At 38.4% G+C, this 20,822-nt stretch overlaps 1 long non-coding RNA gene across 1 annotated transcript in view; it reads left to right on the top strand.

Annotated features, from left to right (window-relative positions):
• The window catches only part of LOC141107446 (uncharacterized), a 72,386-nt gene that overhangs the window by 39,542 nt on the left and 12,022 nt on the right, over window positions 1-20,822 (top strand). The gene's annotated exons all lie outside the window — the stretch shown is intronic.

Below are 20,822 nucleotides of genomic sequence, written 5' to 3'. Positions count from 1 at the left end.
TATTGGAGATCGGTCAGTGACTCCTCAAAAATGATACCTTTTCTGACCCCTAAACCTTATGATGATTCAGAGGAAGGCAAAAACCCCCCTTGGTCAGATGGTCTCCAAAGGGGAAAAAAAAATCCTTCCTGACCCCCTAAGGCAATCGGATTGTCCCTCAATCATCAGTTTGGGGTTTCTAAGGTTCGCACATTAAGACCGTAAATTTATGTTTAGCGTTTAGGCCACGTTTACACGGGGTGTATCAGTGGTGTAAATTGGTAGTAAAGTTGGCTTGTTCAGTTGTACCTCCAGCCTGTAATAAGGTGAATTGGTTAGGAGATATTCGATGTTGCTGCAGCTGGTGAGGCCACCGGCATGTGCTTTGAAATGAACGCATACTCATGGTGTCCCTCTAGAGCTCTGTGTCACGGCCGTGACTTCCATGTGAATACGTGGGAGTGACATCACAGTGGCTAGGCCATTCAAATGGCCGGAGTCTGTGAACCCGGAAGGAGCAGCTGGTGAAGATGGAAGCCCTGTTAGCGGTGACAACGTGCCTCTGGATTGCTTGGTTTTATAAGTACCTCATAATGTGCGATGTGATTAATACTAGCACATTATGGCATCATCTTGCAGGTGGACATTGTTTTATTGTTATGACTTTACTACCGCGTGAAATTATTTTTTCCCTTGTGGGGAGATGACGTTAGTTTCTGCTTCAGACTTTCGCAGATGTAGGAAAAGTCTTGGAATTTGTCCTGGTTCTTTTTCTTTAGTGGAATGCCTCGGTCTTCACAGGCCATAAATTTCTCCATATCCATTGTAAAATAATCCTGTTCGTTGACAATCTGCAAATAGAAAAAGACATTCGTTAGTGTTTCTGATTGATACAGAAAATGATGGCAAAGCTTGGTGAACCCAACCCCCCGATGTGCACCATATTACCCCAAGGGGAATCTTTCTAAGCTCTTACCCCAAACTCCCTCTAGTGGTCAGTATAAGCACTGCATTAACACACCATTGATGTATATCTAATCCCAATAACATCTATTCCAGATAATTCTTAGAGGTGGAGGCTGCATTTATTTTTTTATTTTTTAGGCTAAATACATCTGCAGGCACAGAAAAATACCTGTTAATCCTGTCATAGTTCCAGCATCCTTGTTCCTGTGCCATGAGCTGAGATGTTAATGTTATCAGCCTTCTCAGCTTCTGTCTGTGAACTACAAAGCAACACCGCTCTATGCAATGGAGATAAAGGGAGGTGAAGGTGCTTGTAGTTCTTTTTTTTTTTTTTTTTTTTGCCACTTCAGCGAACTCTTTGAGAGACTTAATTCAACTTTTGAAGTTCATATATGTCCCTTCTCGTTTTCACATCATAGTAGCGTTTTATCAATGCTTTTACAAAATTCATTTGTGACCATAAAAAAGATAAATATGAAACTTATAGACCCCAGTATTTACGAGTACCAATCCTCCATTCATCCTTCACCCATGCTTCCTCATTTTGTTTTAATTCTAGATATGGTAATATCTTTCCCTTTTTAATAATATCCCTTAATTGTGCCCTATCATTTTTGATCCAATTTCCCCCAATACTCTTTTTTTCCTGGTGCAAAGTAATCCTTTTCTTTTAGTGCTATTAAGGGTGAATTATATGTCTTATTAATCTGTTTGTACATTGTGTCCCAGGTTCTTAGTACCACCCGTGTCAGTATATGTGTGTTTTTGTCTGGAATTCTATATTTAGGGGGATTCCACACCATAGTTCCCAGTTGTGCTTTACTAAAATCTTTTTCAATATTTACCCATCTTTTCTCTAGTAATTTTTCATATCAGCAGATGCCAACCCCCTCTTTTTTTCCCCCCCAGTTTTAATGTTGAAATGGAGATTCTTGGCTTCCTGTTCTTCCAAATGGTATTCATCAATATCGATTTCAGCTTTCTAATTTAGAACTGTGGGAGCGCCACTGACAACATCTGAAACTTGTATGTAATTTTTGGGAGGAGAACAATCTTTATGGCATTGATGCAGCCTATCCAGGATAAAGGTTTATTTACCAATCTTATACTTTCAGTTTTAATTTTGTCTAATAGGGAGATATAATTTATCTTATAGATCTTATCCAAATAGTTTGCTAACTTTATTCCCAGGTACTTTATTTCTTTCTTCCACGCGAATTGGAATTCCTTTTTCAACTTCTCCACTTCCATTTTGCTAAGGTTTATATTTCAGATTTCCGATTTCACTAGGTTTATTTTAAAGTTTGATATTTCCCCGTATTGTCTTAAAAGATTTAATAGGTTGGGCATTGTAATCCTAGGCTTTGTTATATAAAATAGCACATCGTCCGCAAATGCTGCGAGCTTATATTCCTCTTCCCCTACCTTAAATCCACTGATATCCGGATTAACCTGGATTGTTGCAAGCAATGGTTCTAAGGATAAAACAAAAAGCAAAGGGGACAGGGGACAGCCCTGTTTCATCCCGTTTTTCATTTAGGAGGCAGACTGACATCCGTTGACTTTTATAGACGCCATGGGATGGCTGTATAGCGTTTTAATCCACCTAATCATTCTAATCATGTCTGTATCCTGAACCCCCAGTCTACCCTGTCGAATGTTTTTTCGGCATCTATCGACAGGAGTAGACCTGGGGGTCCCTTTTCTTTTAGATTAGGAGTAGGGTTCTAACCTCATTATCCCTCCCCTCCCTTCTTTGGGTGAATCCTAACTGATCGGGGTGTACCAATGTATTCATCAGCCCCTTCATTTGCCTAGCCAATACTTTAGCTTATAATTTGGTATCCGCATTTAACAATGATATTGGCCTGTAGCTGGAACACCGCAAACAATCCTTCCCCTCCTTCGGTATGACTGTAATTGTGGCAGACAAGGCCTCTCTACTCATCTCAAAATCATTGCCCAGGCCATTCATATATTGACATAGCTTTGGCAACAATATGTCTTTAAATTTTTTATAGTAGGATGTTGTAAACCCGTCAGGTCCAGGGCTCTTTCCCTGAGCTGAGTCTCCTAAAGCTCTATTTATCTCCTCCTCCGTTATAGGGCTCTCTAGTGTCTCTTTGATACTTTCGGAGATCTTTGGCAGTCTTGCATTTTTTGAAAACTCAGTTGTCTTTTTACTTTTGTCCCTTATCTGCCCCCCCCTTCTGGTCTACCGAGTATAGTTCTTTATAATAATTTTTAAAGGTTTTCTCCTATTTCTTTTGTAGTATATACCATTTCTCCTTCCTTTGTTTGAATTTTATCAATATAATTTCTGGATTTCTTTTTTTGGAGCATTCTGGCTAGATGTTTGCTGGTTTTATTCCCCCATCGGTGTCTTTTTTTAGCTATCCTATAGAATGTTTTTTTTTGCTTCAAGTTCTATGAGGCTTTTTAGCTCATCTCTTTTAATAACTAATTTTTGGTATATCTCCTTGTTTTGACCTTTATGTTTTTTATGTTCTTGCTCTAATTTAAAGATTTCTTCAGTTAGATTTTTCATTTTCACTTTTCTCTCTTTTTTTCTTCTTTGCTCCCATTTTTATCAGAATCCCCCTGATGTAGGCCTTATGGGCCTCCCATAAGGAAGACCCCGAGATCCCTGCTGTTTCATTTGTTGAGAAATAGAGTTCCAATTCCTTTTCTATACTCTTTACACCTATCTCGTCATAAAGAAATTCTTCGTTTAATCTCCAAGCAAATGGCTGTCTTTGATTCTTAGAGACTTGCATCTTTATTCTTACCGAAGAATGATCCGACAGGGTAGTTATCTCTATTTTAGATTCAACTATCGTGTCTAGAAATCTATGATCCACCAATACGTAAGCCAGCCTGGAGTACGTCCCGTGCACAGGGGAGTAGAACGTATAATCTTGAATTCTAGTGTTCATTACCCTCCATGTATCCACCAGTTGACATGCATGTAATTTTTGTCTTATCTTTTTTAGTTGTACGTTGTTTGTCACCTGTGCCCGGGACGTACTATCCATACTCGGTTCCATGCAAAAATTCAGGTCACCCATCAAGATCAGTCCCCCGCTTCTAAAATCCATTAACTTCTCCAAAATACCATTCAGGTATTTTGTTGGATTCTTATTAGGGGCATATATATTTGCTAATGTACATTCCATTTCCCCCAGTATACCTTTCAAAAAGAGAAATCTTCCCTCTGGATCCAGTAGCCTTTTCTCTAGTGTAAATTGTACTCCCTTCGCGAACCCAATCGCCACCCCCCTAGCTCTTTTCGTAGGGTCCTTTGTTGTGTCTTTTGGTGGGTGTGTTTAATTCCCTTACGTTGTATATCATAAAGTTTAATTCTATCATCTATGTACTAATTCCTGTGGAACTCTTGCTCTGCTAATCTGCAACAGGTTTTTTCCACTCTTTTTTTACATTTTATACACACAGGGTATCTAACCCTCCCCCCCATTTTCATCCCACCCCCCCATCCCTCCGGCCCCAGTCTGGCCCCCGGGTCATTAAGGGCCATGCAAACCATAGACCTCTCTGACTCTCTTTATCTTGAGGTGAGACTACAAGTGTGTCACTCTGCCCCACTCCACTTGATGGAAAATGTGGAGGGGATAGGCCGGTTGTAGACCGGGCACCCTCCCCAGCCCTGCTCTTACCACCCCCCCTCCCAAACCCCCCCCTCCCCCAGAACCCCCCACATTATATCTTATATAGAGTCACTAATTGTTACTTCTTCCCTGGCTTTTCCTGTTTGGCCTCACGTTATTCATCCGTCCAACCAGGTAGTTCAGGTACCTGTAACCCTAATTTGTCACAAAAATCCCACACCTCTTCAGGGAACCGGAGTCTAGCGGATCTCCCATCTCTGTAGCCGACTAAACACACTGGAAATCCCCAGCTATATTTTATGTTTTTACCTGTATCTCTGATCCTTCATATTGCAGATGTGGGTTTCCTCTAATTTTTTGCATAATTTCGGCCTTCTCATCGTAGAATCTGAATCTTGCTAATATGTCTCAAGGCCGGGTAGGCTCCGTATTGTACATCCTCCCAGCCCGATGCACCCTCTCAATTTTAGGAAATTCTTCTGCTCTTTTATCTAACAGGGGGCCGAATAGTGTAGATATGATACTCCTTAAGTCTTCACCTTTTTGGGACAGATCAAATTCTGAGATTTTGCCTTCTACTTCTATTCTCTTGGTCTTCTTGTCTATATAGAATTTTTTTCTGATTTGGTTGTGTTATTTTTATTTGCTCTTTGAGGTTACATATCTCCTGTGCTTGTTCATCCATTTTCTTTTCTGTCGTTTGTACTCTCTCCAGCAGATTACCCAGATCCCCTCTCAACATGCTAATTTCTGATTTTATTGAGTTTTCCAGTCTCTGGAACATTTCCATTATTTCTCCTTTTGTGGGGCTTTGAGCATTGTCTCTCCTTTCATCAATTCTACTTATGTCCGACTCGCTTTCGATTGTTAAATCATCCCTAGAATGGTCGAGCGTTTCTCCTGTTTTCCTTTCTGCTCCCCCCTTCCTCACCGTCTTAGTCGACCCTTGTCCCTCCTGGTCTATATTCCTGGGGCTGACCCCCTGAGACATATATTGTTTAATCGTACTACCTGTAGTACGATGTTTTAGGTGTTTTAGGGGGTCCCCCTTTTGCTGATTTGGTTGCGACCTTACTCATATTTCCTCTCTTTTTTTGTCCCTCTTGTTTGCCTCCCCAGTCTTAGTTCTCTCGGGTTCCTCCCTCCCACTCCGTGTGGGGATCGGGACGAAAGGGGACAGAAAAAAGAGAGAGGGAAAAAAGAAAAAGGAGATAAAGGGAAGGCGGGGGGGGAGGGGGGGCAAATATTCCCTCTCCAGGTGCAGTATGGGATACAATATGGTATTTTCTCTTTTTCCTTTCCCTCTCTCTCCCCCTTCTTGCTATGCAATCTTGTCACCACTTAAATCAGTCCTTCAGTTTACAACTCCAGAACCACCTTGCGTAACGTCCAGTTAGTATTTTTAACCACTCAGTGTAGTAGTATCATACAGGAATACACACACATTTTTATCCCATCTGGGTCAGTCCTTATTGTATAAGTGCTCAGCTGTTTTGATTGCAGCAATTTATTCAGCATAATAGATGTTACTCTCTCCGCTGCTATCTGTATCTTAAGCAATATTTCCTCTTACTCTTATCTTATTTCAAGATACACTTTGCTATGGATGTAGGATTCTTTGGCTCCTTATTGGATTGCAGGTACCCATCCAGCATTAATCTACTGTATTATGCCTGCATCAGTGTCTATTGGGGAGGCATACTTTTGTATAAATCTCATATTTATCTCTGAGCCAGATAATTCATACATGCACATTCAGACTGTGTTTACCAGGTAGCAGAGACTCTCATTTAACATGCGAAATCCCCAATGGGGTACCTCCTTTTTCTGCTCTTCCAGATTTTGTTTCAACAGTTCGTGTTGTTTCTCTGGACGTCCATACCTCCTTTTACCGGCTCCTCACTTCGCCGACCACCTCCAGGTGATCTGCCGTCTCTAGAGTGCCTGGGGATCGGACTCCTGTGGGGGGAGAATCAGGGGAGATGGAGGGGGGATGAAGGAGGAACTAAGGAGAGGGGGCGGGCTCGCCGCTCACTGTCCCCGCACGCCGCCTCGTTCACCTACCACCTCAGCTACGTTCCCATCCTCCTTGGTGCGGCATCGCTGCTACAGGTGGGTAGGCTCCGCATCAGCCGGCTAAGATGTCTGCAGCGGGTTCGGAGCAGTTCCTTCTCCTGATCTCCTTCCGAGACCGCCACGGCTGGATCCGAAGGGATACTCGCTCCTCCTTCCGGCCTTCACACTTGTGTCCCTCCCTCTGTGATGCACGTTACGTCATCACGCCCCCAGGTGCTTGTAGTTCTAATCAGGCTAGGGTGACAACACTTCTTCTCTATAGATACAGTAAGTCAGTGTTGTCACCCCAGGACAGGAAATGTGTTACTGGCAGGATCACCAAGTTAAATAAAGCAGGTTAAAGCATCTGACGCATAAACAATAATTATCACCAATAATAAACAGAATTCATTCACATGAGTCCCCAGACCATGTGATTGTGCAGTGATCACAAATGGGAGAATTCTGTACAAACAACACATCTTAGAGGCTGCTGAAAATCTCCCCTCCCCCAATGTACATAGGCCCCTCCATTATTCATATACTTACCGGTTCTGGTGTAAATGCTGGGGGTGACTTTCTTTTCTCCACCTCGGCCCAGTCAATCGTCTTGAAAAATGGATTCCGTCTGATGTCACGTACGAAGCGTGCCCGTTCATCCTGGTCTCCACATAAGAGCTGTATAAAAGAAAGATATGATAAGAAACACTGAGAGAACAATAACAATATGTGACCAATAGATATCCCCATTGTAATCTGTGATTCTGACAGTGACATATTTCAGCTTCCTTACTTTTACCTGTAAACCCGCCACAATCTCATCATTGGATTATTTCTGCCATGTTACTTCATAAGAGGTTTTAAAGGAAAATTCTTTTTTTTTTGTTGTTTAAAGCACAATAGAGTTCACAATGAATTGTTATGAAGAATGTAAAAAAATGATCTTTCTATTAATTCTACAACTGCCATGATTTGTTCTTCCAGAGATGGCGGTCCCAGAGGAATTCTTTTTACTGTCTGTGTAAGGATTGTCTCCAGAAATTGAAGGGCCCATTCCAACTAGGGGTGCAATGGATCGTCATCGATCCGTGATCCGATCCACAGAGGTTGATCCGTACCGGACACCCGCGATCCGCGGAGCGCTCTGTGGCCTTGGCCATAGGAAAGGTCGCGGCTTCGGCCTAGCTCCGGAGCGGCGGTCATCTTGGTACACCCGGCGGCCGTTTAGCACGTGATCGCTCCATCAAATGACGGAGCGATCACTTGTAACAAACCGGCGTCATGTCATGACGCCGGTTCCTCTCTCCCCTCTGTGTACTGATCTGTACAGTGGAGGGGAGAGATCAGATGGCAGCAGTGCCAATACTCTGCAATGCCCTGCTGCAATGCCCTGCCAATACTCTGCAATGCCCTGCCAATACTCTGCCAATATATTCTGCCAATACTCTGCCAATAGGGAGATTGTGGATATTACAGTGGGGGAGATTTTTTTTTTGTTGCTCCGAAAATGATCCGAACCGTGACTCCTGATCCGAGAAACGATCCGAACCGTGAGTTTTTTGATCCGTTGCACCCCTAATTCCAACAGTAACAGAAAACTGCTTTCCTTACCCATCCTTTGTAATAGGATTTTCAGACTAAGCAGTCAGTGTGCTAAAAGTATTGCTATGAGCCACAAGAATGTGTTCCGGGAACAATGTACAGTTGTGTGTTCTGAACTCCTAGCATGGTCTATATAACCTGAAAAGAGTTTTGTGTGTAAAGAGAAGGCAAAGCTCTGCGTATACTTACCATAACTAAGAGATAATGGAGACCAGAGTCCATATCTTTTGGATAATGAGGGGTCATGGTGGGGATTTTCTTCCACGCATCCTTTCCTTCTTTCTGTATATCATTATGCAATGGATGCTTGCCCAGCGCCATCTCATACACTATCAATCCCAAGGAGAAATAGTCCTCTGTGGTGGTGTATGACAAATCTTCAATGACCTGTAGAAACAAAATAGGAGAAAAAAGGATGAGAACATTCCTAGGCCAGGTAGAAACACAGATGACTCCATGCTGACATATGCAATGTATGAAGCCTCCAGAAGTCCTAAAATTGTGCTTTAAATACATCAAATAAAGGTGGAGCTTGTGAGTATTGGAGGTGGAGCTTTAAGTGGTATTAAATCTAAAAGCAAACATTTATTATATTGCAGCTTTCCAATCATTAGATGTGATAGCTGCATTTGTTTACTGTTTTAGTCTTTTTCTTTATTTTCACCTGGTGATCTTGTCAGTTAGTTGGCTGTTTTTCAAAATAACAAGCTATTCTGCAGATGTAGCAGTTAGAGAGATGTTAGAAACCATTTACCACTGACAGGGAAGCTTTTGGTGTGGGGTTTATTACCGCATTAAAATTGACGTATATTCAGAAATTTTTGTTAAATCTTGAATAGACTATGGAAGGGTTGAGACCCTTGCCCATTTATTTCTGTTGTCTGTGTTCTGTTGGGTAAATTTCCCTTCACTTCCTGTCCAAGAGACTCAAGAGGAAATCAAACGACTTTTACCAAAGTGAAAAGAATTCTTTTAGAGTTTTGTCTCTGCAATAGGTGTCGCGTTTGGAAGACTTTCCCTCTATTCCTGTTCTGGGGACAGCTATAACATTTCTCATTTCCATTTATTTTCTCTCTCACGAGCAACAGTCACCAGTACACATAAAGAGTGTGACTTCCTTAATGAGGGCACCAATAAAAATCTTTAACCCTTCCCCATACTATTCAAAACTAAAAGAAGACAGTTTTGCCTTGAGGTACACTTTAATTCATCTTAAAGGGGACAGATAAAGGCATACGGACCCCAATAGCTCAGTGTTCACAATCATCTCATTTGTTTGTGTGAATCGGGCCAGACAGATCCTTCCATCTACACCCGGCCTCAATGTCCTCCACAAAGAAGCTCCAACACTGCTTCAACTCTCAGAACTTCCCCTTTTGTTGGATATAGTTCTGGCCTGGAGACCCACTGAAAGCAACTGGGTCCCAGTGGAGGAATTTTTTCATTTAATGAAAGGGGAGCCCCTTTATGTCTTTTCTATATTCCATAATAAACATTACAATTCAGTCTAAGGGGGAAGGGGAGCGAGGGCTGACCCGAGGGGCCCCTGCGAAATAGCAGAGAAAATCAAACACATCAAGACGGACATTGGCGAGAAGACCTATGAAATTCCCATGAACCCCTGGCCTGTCTGTCTATTCTAAGAATATCTATCTATCTATCTATCTATCTATCTATCTATCTATCTATCTATCTATCTATCTATCTATCTATCTATCTATCTATCTATCTATCATCTACTGGGACATTGTGCTCTATAGGTGGTGCAGGTGAGGTCAGAGCTGAGAAGGGGCTGAACCCTGAGCTCTGTGCGTAGCGCAATCCTGAACTATCTATCTATAGGAGATCGATCATTGACTCCTCAAAAATTGCCTTTTCAGACCCCTAAACCTTACTAAGATTCAGAGGAAGGCAAAAACCCCCCTTGGTCAGATGGTCTCCAAAGGGGAAAAAAAAATCCTTCCTGACCCCCTAAGGCGATCGGATTGTCCCTGAATCATCAGTTTGGGGTTTCTAAGGTTCACACATCAAGACCGTAAATTTATGTTTAGCGTTTAGGCCACGTTTACACGAGGTGTATCAGTGGTGTAAATTGGTAGTAAAGTTGGCTTGTTCAGTTGTACCTCCAGCCTGTAATAAGGTGAATTGGTTAGGAGATATTCGATGTTGCTGCAGCTGGTGAGGTCACCGGCACGTGCTTTGAAAAGAACGCATACTCATGGTGTCCCTCTAGAGCTCTGTGTCACGGCCGTAACTTCCATGTGCATACGTGGGAGTGACATGACAGTGGCTAGGCCATTCAAATGGCCGGAGTCTGTGAACCCGAAAGGAGGAGCTGGTGAAGATGGAAGCCCTGTTAGCGGTGACACCGTGCCTCTGGAGGGCTTGATTATATAATAAGTACCTCATAATGTGTGATGCGATGGATACTAGCACATTATGGCATCATCTTGGAGGTGGACATTGTTTTATTGTTATGACTTCACTACCGCGTGAAATTATTTTTTCCCTTGTGGGGAGATGACGTTAGTTTCTGGTTCAGACTTTCGCAGATGTAGGAAAAGTCTTGGAATTTGTCCTGGTCCTTTTTCTTTAGTGGAATGCCTCGGTCTTCACAGGCCATACATTTTTCCATATCCATTGTAAAATAATCCTGTTCGTTGACAATCTGCAAAGAGAAAAAGACATTTGTTAGTGTTTCTGATTGATACAGAAAATGGTGGCAAAGCTTGGTGAACCCAACCCCCGATGTGCAGCAGATTACCCCAAGGGGAATTCTTCTAAGCTCTTACCCCAAACTCTCTCTAGTGGTCAGAAGAAGCACTGCATTAGCACACCATTGATGTATATCTAATCCCAATAACACCTATTCCAGATAATTCTTAGAGGTGGAGGCTGCATTTATTTTTTAAGGCTAAATACATCTGCAGGCACAGAAAAATACCTGTTAATCCTGTCATAATTCCAGCATCCTTGTAAGTTCCTGTGCCATGAGCTGAGATGTTAATGTTAGCCTTCTCAGCTTCTGTCTGCGAACTACAAAGCAACACCGCTCTATGCAATGGAGATAAAGGGAGGTGAAGGTGCTTGTAGTTCTTTTTTTTTTTTTTTTTTTTTGCCATTTCAGCGAACTCTTTGAGAGACTTAAGTCAACTTTTGAAGTTCATATATGTCCCTTCTCGTTTTCACATCATAGTAGCGTTTTATCAATGCTTTTACAAAATTCATTTGTGACCATAAAAAAGATAAATATGAAACTTATAGACCTGAAACGAATGGCTTAATATTGTATAAAAAGCTTTCAATAATGATGATTGATCGTGAGACGAATTTTCTTAATTATGTCTGAGTCAGCTTAAATGAAACTGTGTGTTTTATTGTACACACATAAACTTGGAAAATACTTACAAAAATAGTACATTCATATTCAGAATTAGTGTTGTTTCATATATGCAAAAATTGTTCAAGTATAGTTCATTTGTTTCAAAGATCTGAAAAGAGTTCTTAGTCATTAGACCATGTGCTTTCCTTTGTCTTGGCTTTTTAAAGATGGCTGAATAACTTCTTGTGTCCTGGAAGAGATTCTGTATGCATAGAAGAGAGAGCTGTGTGTCTTGAAAAGGGAGATGTGTGAAGCTTGGAAGTAGCAAGAGAGAGAGAGCATTTTCCTTCTGATTATATGAACTCAGTCTTTCAAATTTGCGCCCAAACACAAATCCCTCCCATACACTCCCCTTTCTCCTCCTTCCTTATGCCCCGTACACATGATCCGATTATCGGACGAATGATCGGCCGTTTTTTTTTGCATGCTGGTCTCACGTCGAATCTGATGAGTTTACTAAAGTCACGAAAATTCCCGTATGACAGCATAAAAATTTGGAAGTGATGTCATGTGTTGTAATGCATTTGTATTGCATTTTCGAACGATAGGTGTACTGATGAAACGAAAATCGTACGATCTGGCATCGTACGAAAAAAATTTCCGTGCATGTCCGATAGAATAATATCTGATGAACTGTCCTGATCGGCTCTTGAAAGCTCTGTACTAACGATCCGATTATCGTACGATCGATTCGAATGTGGCATTTTTCGTACGATTTTCGGATCGTGTGTACGGGGCATAAGAGTGGGGGCTAACAGAGCAACATCTGGTTCCTCTTACATAACCCTTCTCTTCATGAAACAGGATATGTGTGAGAGAGACGTTCAGACTACACATCAGACCACTTAAAACAAAAACGCATATATCAAACAGAATATCGGTTACATAGGAATATGGTAAAACCATAAATATATTATTTACAAAATCCATCAAAGTTCTGACAGGTTCCAGACTTGCTGTCTCCGTTAATGAGTTGTCATCTGGATGCCATTAACTCAAAGTCTGCCATTCATACAATTGTAGAGAATGCATATTCTTTTTATAGAGCTAATTAAAATTTAGATATTAAGAATATAACATTCCTCTCTGAAATATGAATAACAATCATATTTTCAAGCTTTAAATCCATTCATAACATACATGTCCCATTCACTCTGACTTTGATCCAATAACTCCAAATGTATTTCCATCATTAACCGAGTTTGCAATACCAAAAGCCATCTTTCTCTTAAGCTTATTTTGCAATAAATCATCTCCTTTCCTGATTTCATTTCTAATTCGATAATATAATTTTTTCATTCTAAACATCAAACATAACTGGAATATAATGAATAACATAATAATAAAAAGAATAACTATAGGATGTGATTAAATATTTCCTGCTGCTGAGGTTATTGAAGTTTGTCCCCAAATTGATACACTATTACTGAATTTTTTCCACCAATTACTTCCTGAAAATTCTGACCATTGATGAGATATCTCTTGCAAATTACCTTGTTCATGTTTAAACAATATTTCTGCATTCTGAACTTCCTTAGCCAAAGCTATCAATAAACCTTTATCCTTATAAATTACATTTGCCCATTTTTCCCAAGAAAATTCATCTATCTGAGATATATTGTATTGTGTGGGAAGAGCACTTATATTTTTCATAAGCATATTTGTTAAATTTGTTCTAAACCCATTAATACTTATTGCTACAATGTCTCCTATACAATACAAGCCTTGATTTAGGTTTTCTGTGTTTGTACAAGAAGAGAAAAAAGTTTTAACCCTTTCTGTATCTGACATGATCTGAAAACAAACCTTCTTTTTATCTACACGAGTAATTAATTCAGAAATTGTTTCAACTTTTTCTATTCTTGCTGAACATAATGTATGATTATGATAACAAGAATGAAAAAATACTTTTGTCTTGATTGGGTAAACAGATAACTTTAGACTGAAATTGTAAACATGATGACAGATCTAATTGTTCTAATTCAGAATTTTCATTGTTAAATGCAAAATCTGTATACTGTAATTTATAGTACAATAATTGTGTATTGCTGACGGGTAATCCCAAGACAGTGATTGGAACCAAAATTTGTTCTTGTCCTGCTATTGGAATCATAGAAGAACTATAACAAACATCCTGTTTACATCCTATCCATTTATTTACCCATAAATCTGTATGATTTATAGCATATACATATTCTCTGGGTAAATTCTGTAAAATGCCAAGAGGTGTTATTCCACTCTGAAATGCTTGCGCAATTATTTTAAAATTAGTGGAATATTCAGTCTGGATCTCTAAACATGCTCTGGCAATATGAGAATGTTGTTCACTTAACATTAAATCAAGAGAAATATTTTGAAGATGTAAAATAGATGGACCCATTATATAAGCTGTTTTAATAACCATATTTTCTAAAATTTCATTTAAATTTCTCTGTATTTTAATCCTGTTACTACCCACTAAACCAGCTGTCTCAAGATCAGACTTTAAAGTATTAATGTCCATACTATTAGTAATACTCCCAATTGTGCCAATCCCTCCTAAAATACCTTTAACAATACCACGCTTATTTCTGTTATGATTTCTACTATTAATTCCAAACCATGTTTCAATACCCAATTCCATATTAACCAAATGTCCTTGACATTGTGGAAACCTTGTAGAAATTTTCCATTCTGAAACATTAAAGTTCCACAATATAATGACAAACTTTCCCTCTCTCAAAAGAGTTCTGGATTGGAAATGGTTAATCTGAAATGGATTTGCCGAGATACTTTTCTTACCAACACATGGAGTTTTCCTAGGAGACATTACAACACTTGCCTTCGCACATTTCACCGGATAATTTCCTATTGATATGCAACATTCATATATACCAGTATCATTCAAAGATACTCTCATTTGTTGTTAAACAAATGTATTATTGATCCAATTCGCACTACCAAAAATTCCTTTATGAATTATCATAGTAGAACTGTAAAGAAAACTTCCCAAAAATTCATCGTTCCTTTTCCAAGGTAACAATGAATCTTGAGGTACATATATTTCTGTTTTACATATCAAATGCAAACTATCTTTATCTTCAACAATTTTTAAAGATTGTGATTGTGGGAAATTATAAATTTCTGGAATAATCATGTTGATCACAGAAATACTAACTTTAACTCTTATTTGCGTTAATTGTCTTGTTACTTTAAAATCCCATGTTCTTACAACATCCCCTTTTTCATCTCCAATTATATTTAAAAAATGATCTAATATTTTTACAAAACTTTGAAAAAGGTAATAAAATTGATCTAAGGGATAAAATACTTTCCCAGATCTTGACATAGTATTAGTAACATCTCCAGACCAAATTGTTGAGTCATTACCCTTTAACTACTTCCATACTGGGCATTTTCACCCCCTTCCTGCCCAAGCCAATTTTCAGCTTTCAGCGCTGTCGCATTTTGAATAACAATTGCGCAGTCATACTACACTGTACCCAAATGAAATTTTTATCATTTTTCCCCCACTAATAGAGCTTTCTTTTGGTGGTATTTGATCACCTCTGTGGTTTTTATTTCTTGTGCTATAAACAAAACAAGAGTGACAAGTTTGAAAAAAACAAAATATTTTTTACTTTTTGCTGTAATAAGTATCCAATTTTTTTTTTTTTAAACAAACAAATTTTTTCCTCAGTTTAGGCCGATACGTATTCTTCTACATATTTTTGGTAAAAAATATCGCAATAAGCATATATTTATTGGTTTGGGCAAAAGTTATAGCGTCTACAAAATAAGGGGATAGATTTATAGCATTTTTATTATTTATTTTTTTTACTAGTAATGGCGGCGATCTGCGATTTTTTTCGTGACTGCGATATTGTGGCGGACACCTGACAATTTTGACACATTTTTGGGACCATTCACATTTATACAGCGATCCGTGCTATAAAAATGCATTGATTACTGTATAAATGTGACTGGCAATGAAGGGGTTAACCAGGAGGGGGCGCTGTAGGGGTTAATGTGTTGCTAGGGAGTGATTCTAACTGGGGGGAGGGGATTCACAAGGGGAGGAGACCGATCGGTGTTCCTCTGTACAAGGAACATACCATCGGTCTCCTCCCATCCGACAGGACGTGGATCTGTTTACACACACAGATCCACGGTCCTGCTCGGTTACCGGGCAATCGCGGGTGGCCGGCGGACATTGCGGCCGCCAGGCACGCGCACCGGGACCCTGGGCTGCCTGGAAGGCTGCGCCGTCATATGACGGCGGCCCAGAACAACAGCTGCACCGTCCCACCATCACATGACGGCGGGCGGGCAGCAAGTGGTTAAGTATATAGCCCAGAAACTCCTCAACAATATATTACATTCAAAAGTTCCAGTTTTGTTGTTTAGTCTATAAGATCCCTGCATTTTAACAAAATTTGTTTTAGATTCTATTTTAACGTTGACTTCGATATTATTGCTATGAATGAAATATAATTCCATACAGCAATCATGTCCCTGTCCTACACATACATATCCATAAAATTCTTCAGCTGTATTAATATCAACGTATCTAGAATTATATTCTGTCATTTGTATTAAGATCAATATCTTTATCATTCTTGTCCTCTGTATTAATATCAATGTCTTTATCACTTTTGTCATCTATGTTGATATCAGTATCTAGATCTCTTTTGTTTCTGAATAATGTAATGACTTTGTTGTGTAAATCTTCAATCCTGTTAACCTCTGCATAGCTGGAACAGTTTGTGATATATTTTACCACAGATAAAATTGTCACTAGGGAAAACATGAATCCTGTAATGATGATAAATCTTCTCTCTTTAACACTTTCTTTTGTTGAACTGACATCTTTTTTCTTTTTTGGAATCCATGATTCCTCCAGGTTAATGAAATATAATTCATTCCTTGGAAAAATAAAAGCAGCATCATTTATCTTAGAATATTAAATTTGTTATACCCACATTTTTATTTATCCATGCTTTTTCACTAAATTGAAAAGTTCTTGAACTAGTACCATTACCCCTTGAACATCCAAGATGTCAAATGGACCTTCCCAATTACTTTGCCATGGTCCACTTCTCCTGAAACTTTAGTTCCGCCTGTGACGTGTATCTCACCATCTCTGGGTGTGGCCTTACACGTGGCAACTCTTTGATCACCATTTTTTTTTCTGTATAGACTTGTGCTAACAGCATCTTATTTTTGATTTAAATAAATCTTTCCTCTCTTAATTATCAATCTTGATAAACCGCTTATCTTGAAAAAAAGATAATTTTGGTTTTAATAATAAAGTAACAAAATGTTACAAGAATCAGATATGTGTGTGTGGATGTAACAGCAGTTCTCATGCTGTGTATGTGTCTTGTGTATGCTGGAGTGAAAGTCTGTTGCAGCATCTGCTGGAGTGCATGTCTGCCAAAAAACTGTTACCAGCATTCTACTCCTAAAAAAAAACAAACCCCCTCCTTTTCTTATTCAGAAAGGTTCTTTTCTGTCTTGTAGTCCCACGGAGAACACAGGCTTTCGATGAGTAGTATCCCCCCCTTCCTTTTTAAAAAGGTGGGTGTTACTTACTCTCAAATTCCTAAGGGTGGGGCTATGAGTTATGTGAGTAACCATTTAACTTATACAATACAAGTTTCTTTAAACATCTAAAACAAATACTACATATCAGTATATATACAACATTGTCTTTTACTAATCTCCTAAACAAGGAATATTGTAAAATAAAGAAATTATGATCTTTTAACTCAAACTTAGAAATGTGTGGAGGGACCATTTTTTCATACAAGTAACTGCATGTGACAAAATTCTGTTCAAATTGTCCTGTATCATCTATAACCAAAACACTGTTGTGCAAAAGGAGCACAAAATACTAAAAAAAAATACAATGCATGTTAATGTGATGAAATATCATTTTCTGAATGATATTTAATACATTCTAAATAACATCCTAGTATCCCTTCTCAAATCACAAGCATTGCTGTACAATACACTTCAGAGGGACACTAACAATCCTTGCTGTGTACTGCCAACAAAAGTTAATTGTGAAACACAAGTGACAAAGTAATTTCTTCCTGTCATTAATTCAAATGAAGAATACGTTGTAACTGAAAAAAACTGTACCTGCAAACTGTGAATGATATGATACATGAAATCTCTTTTTCTATTCCCAAGATTTTACACATTACCTGCATTATTTTAACTATAAAATGTAATTCTCTGTCACTACTGAGGTTTGCTGGTATGCCCCAAACTAGAAAAACATGATCAACATCCTAGCAATAATTAAAATATCTTTGTACACAGATTAGACAAGATTTAATTACTCTATCTACTGTCTCTTCCATTTTGTCCCAATAGAATTTCTCTTTAAGAATTTCAAGCAATTTTTTACTTACCCATGTGATGTAAACTGTCATAGTTAAATTTAGTGAAATTCACCTGTAGGTGTTGTGGTACATTAAAATATAGAAAATCCGTTTAAGTCATGATATTAGATCCAGTTTTCATAAACAAAATATAGATCTTATACCATCCGATGAGAACTTAAAAGATTGATTCACCTGTTAATTCTCTGAAAACAAAGGAAAATCTTATATTTGTTTTTTCCACAACATAATTGTGTCCATATTCAGGTTGAAATCACCAATTCTCCATACAAATCTGCATCCTTTGCTAATTGAGTACAAAGCTGTTAATTACCCCCTTTTCAGGTGAACTAAACCTTTCAATGTTCCATCTGAACAAAACAAAAAATTAAAATCATAATAATCATAACTTGGAAAAATTAATAAAAAAATTAATAATCCAAAGGATTATCCTTGAAAATACTAAAAATATATCAAACAAAAAACAAATCTCTGAACCTCAAATCATAACCTTATTATCCATAGCAAACAATCAATAACCAGAAAATCCTTACCATCCATGCAGTTCATTTAAGGACTGCTAACATTGTTTTTCACAGTATTATATGGTACATAATGATACCTTTCCTGTCTTAATGGACAATTTGCAATCTTTGTATTTGGGTCTTAAAAGGGAAATTAGTTTGATTATTATGGCCTCTATACCTCAAATTACTACACCAGCACACAGAATACACTTCATAGCGCCTTGGCATCGTTTTCAGGTAATACAACCTCTTTTGTATATCGTTATTATTAGCCATCACACAAAACCTAGCTATGTGACCCTCTCTTTTGCAAACTAAACATTTAAGAGTTGTTTTTTTTTTTGCATATACCTTTCTTTGAGTATATGGTGATGAAAATGTATGTTTCTGTTGAATATTACTATTATTCAAATCAACAGACTTCACACTTTCATTGTCTGAGGAAATAATAACATCCTCAAATGTCTCCACTGTGTCAACTTCAGAATCAGCATCATTAACCCTCGCCTCCGACTTTGTCACGTGTTCATAAGCTAAACACTGAGCATGTGCAGAAGACTGAGCTTCCAATAATTGCGTTTTAAGCAAACTTATAACATCCTCTTGTTCAATTTCTTTCTGAGTTAAAAAAGTAATACAACTTTCTTTTTCTTTAAACGATTCCAATAATGCATTCATTTTATGTTCCAATGCACCTTTCTGAATCAGTAATTGTTCAATATGTAAATTCTCCTGTGTTTGTGCATTTTCTGTTACACTTTGCCTTTGTTTTCCTGGCATATCAAAAACCATTGCATTGAAAACTGTAACTAGCTTCATTACATTACTTAATTTTCTCTTAGATTTAGCTAATGAAAATCTATTCTTCTAAATTTCATTATTTGCCTGTAGGCATTGATTATACATTGATTTCCATAACTCAGTGTCTGAAATATGACTGGCTAAACCATCAAATTCTAAATTACTTTTTTCGGCTATCACATTAATAAAATTCATATTTTGGTACTCGCCAAATATAAAACTTTTCCGCTGGACTCTAATTAAACCGTCTGTCAAGACTTCTGTATATCCAAAATTCACTGTTCTTTACAACCAATCGATCAAACATCAATCGAGCGATTCTAGGTTCTTTCAATGTTTTGCGAAGTATTTCTGTTCATCACTTTTCCCCTCTGTGCAACGGAAGAAAGTGGAAAAAACTTCTTTCTGACGATTGAAACTGGCTGGCTGAGCCAATGAAATAAATGGCTTAATATTGTATAAAAGCTTTCAATAATGATGATTGATCGTGAGACGAATTTTCTTAATTATGTCTGAGTCAGCTTAAATGAAACTGTGTGTTTTATTGTACACACATAAACTTGGAAAATACTTACAAAAATAGTACATTCATATTCAGAATTAGTGTTTCATATATGCAAAAAGTGTTCAAGTATAGTTCATTTGTTTCAAAGATCTGAAAAGAGTTCTTAACCACTTGAGCCCCGGACCATTATGCTGCCTAAGGACCAGAGGTCTTTTTCCAATTTGGCACTGCGTCGCTTTAACTGCTAATTGCGCGGTTATGCAATGCTGTACCCAAACGAAATTTGCGTCCTTTTCTTCCCACAAATAGAGCTTTCTTTTGATGGTATTTGATCACCTCTGCAGTTTTTATTTTTTGCGCTATAAACGGAAAAAGACCGAAAATTTTGAAAAAAAATTATATTTTCTACTTTTTGTTATAAACAAAATCCAATAAACTCAATTTTAGTCATACATTTAGGCCAAAATGTATTCGGCCACATGTCTTTGGTAAAAAAAAAATGTCAATAAGCGTATATTTATTGGTTTGCGCAAAAGTTATAGCGTCTACAAACTAGGGTACATTTTCTGGAATTTACACAGCTTTTAGTTTATGACTGCCTATGTCATTTCTTGAGGTGCTAAAATGGCAGGGCAGTACAAAACCCCCCCAAATGACCCCATTTTGGAAAGTAGACACCCCAAGGAAATTGCTGATAGGCATGTTGAACCCATTGAATATTTATTTTTTTTGTCCCAAGTGATTGAATAATGACAAAAAAAAAAAAATATTTACAAAAAGTTGTCACTAAATGATATATTGCTCACACAGGCCATGGGCCTATGTGGAATTGCACCCCAAAATACATTCAGCTACTTCTGAGTACGGGGATGCCACATGTGTGGGACTTTTTGGGAGCCTAGCCGCGTACGGGACCCCGAAAACCAATCACCGCCTTCAGGATTTCTAAGGGTGTAAATTTTTGATTTCACTCTTCACTGCCTATCACAGTTTCGGAGGCCATGGAAT

This window comes from Aquarana catesbeiana, linkage group LG09, assembly GCF_042186555.1.
Source record: "Aquarana catesbeiana isolate 2022-GZ linkage group LG09, ASM4218655v1, whole genome shotgun sequence".
In the NCBI taxonomy this organism is placed as follows: Eukaryota; Metazoa; Chordata; class Amphibia; order Anura; family Ranidae; genus Aquarana; species Aquarana catesbeiana.
This window is presented reverse-complemented; position numbering and strand designations above follow the sequence as displayed.